Here is a 2,500-nt window from a genome sequence, read left to right as displayed (position 1 = left end):
TCTTTGTAAGCCTAGTACTTACTCTATTGGTCTCTTTTGCTGAACCGCTAAGTTACGGGGACACAAGCACACCAGCATCGGTTGTCAAGCGATGTTGGGGGGACAAACACAGACACACAAACATACATACATATATATATATATATATATATACACATATATACGATGGGCTTCTTTCAGTTTCCATCTACCAAATCCACTCACAAGGCTTTGGTCGGCCCGAGACTATAGTAGAAGACACTTGCCCAAGGTGCCATGCAGTGGGACTGAACCCGGAACCATGTGGTTGGTAAACAAGCTACTTACCACACAGCCACTCTTGCGCCTATGTATATATGCATTCATATATATATATATATATATATATATATGTGTGTGTGTATGTGTCTGTGTGTGTCTCTCTGTATGTAGACTGACCAAAACATTGTGAATGAATTTGGTTGATGGAAACTGAATGAAGCTCATTAGTTATAATTATGTATACACACCCACATGTACATGGGCTAGTGTGCGTGTATATATATATATATGTATGTATATATATATAAATTTATATACACACACACACATACATGTATGTACATATATGTGTGCTTGTATATATATATGTATATATACACATATATACGTGCATATATATATTGATGCACATGTATGTATATATATGTGTGTGTGTTTGTGTATACATATATGTGTGTGTGTGTTTGTAGATGAACAATTACATGATAAAAGCTTTGATTTTCAAATTGTTTGCTAGATTTCATCTTAGTTGTCACTTATTTAGCGAAATATGTCATTAATGCAGCTTTTCTTCTCATGATCGATTGATTGAAAAGAAAACAAACAAAAAAAGAAAAAGAAACCATGTACAGTGCATTTTCTGACATGCTTCCATGTAGTTTTCTTTCTATACAATTTCACTCTTTTCTTTCTATACAATTTATGTCAGTCTTTCTGCTGGGAAGACAGAAGAACTAACGTCAGCGTGCTACAAGAAGCAAAAATGACCAGCATCGAGGCCTATGTCATCAAAGGCCAACTAAGATGGAGCGGCCACGTGGTTAGAATGACTGACGAACGACTTCCCAAACAGATCTTCTACTCCCAACTCAAAGACGGCAAGTGTACAAAAGGAGGCCAGAAGAAACGCTACAAAGACTCCCAGAAAACGAACCTCAAAAAGTGTGACATCAACTTCGCTAACTGGGAGGAAACGGCAAAAAACAGACCACTCTGGAAAACCACCATCCATGAGGGAACGGCGACTTTCGAGTCGAAAAGGTCTGCAGAGCTGGAGGAGAAAAGACAACAACGGAAGGAGCGCCAACAACAACCACGTGCGCCTCTCCCTTCCGGCACTAGAAGTCCGCACTGCGACCGATCTTTTCAAGCAAGAATTGGTCTTATTGGTCACCTACGGTCTCACCAGTAAATTTGCGCGAAGACCATCATCCTCGACCTTGAGGGATTGCCATCGATCGATGTCAGTCCAGAGCTGTAGTTGATGACTGTCTCATGAGGTGCCATTATCCAGTGGCATCACACCTAAGAAGCAAAATAAAGCAAACAAATTTCTTAATCACCTGACCTTGCATCCAAAATCTGCCATGTTAGGTTCCCACAGAAGACAAAGAAATAAAAAAAAAGTAAGTACCGTCTTGCTTCTTAGAATCATCAAACCAGTTACCCAGTTTACATGATGCGTAAGGACCAAGATCACAATAGTCCTTCTGAACAAGATGCCAATCTATCATCAATTACTCATCTGCAGCTGAACAAAGCAGCAAGCTGGCAGAAACGTTAGCACGCCAGCCGAAATGCTTAGCGGTATTTCGTCTGCTGCTACGTTCTAAGTTCAAATTCCGCCGAGGTCGACTTTGCCTTTTATCCTTTTGGGGTCGATTAAATAAGTACCAGCTACGCACTGGGGTCGATATAATCAACTTAATCTGTTTATCTGTCCTTGTTTGTCCTCTCTGTGTTTAGCCCCTTGTGGGTAGTAAAGAAATAGGTATTTCATCTGTCTTTACATTCTGAGTTCAAATTCCACTGAGGTTGACTGCCTTTCATCCTTTCAGGGTTGATAAATTAAATATCAGTTTCTGGACTAATGCCTGGAATAGAAAAGAATATTCCCCCTGAACAAGATGCCAATCCATCATAGGGTTACTCATCCAGAGCTGAGTGAACTGGAGCGATGTGAAATGAAATGTTTTAGTGAAGTGTCTGGAAATCTGGAGATCAAACCTACAATCCTGTGCAATGCTCGAACCACTGGGCCATTGACTTCACACAGAAGACCAAAGCAAAACCAAACCAAAAATAGAAAATCTGTGTTTGGGTCATGTGAATATTACATGATTCTCTCTCTTCATATTAAGAGATATTTGTTGTGAAGATGATCAAGAGAACTCAATTATTACTGTGGAAAAAGCTGTTGTTTTTCCCCAGAAACTAGAATTAGCTTTATTAAGACATTGACCGGTTGGTTGGCTGGTCA

The sequence above is a fragment of the Octopus sinensis genome, linkage group LG25 (genome assembly GCF_006345805.1).
Source record: "Octopus sinensis linkage group LG25, ASM634580v1, whole genome shotgun sequence".
NCBI lineage: Eukaryota > Metazoa > Mollusca > Cephalopoda > Octopoda > Octopodidae > Octopus > Octopus sinensis.
This window is presented reverse-complemented; position numbering follows the sequence as displayed.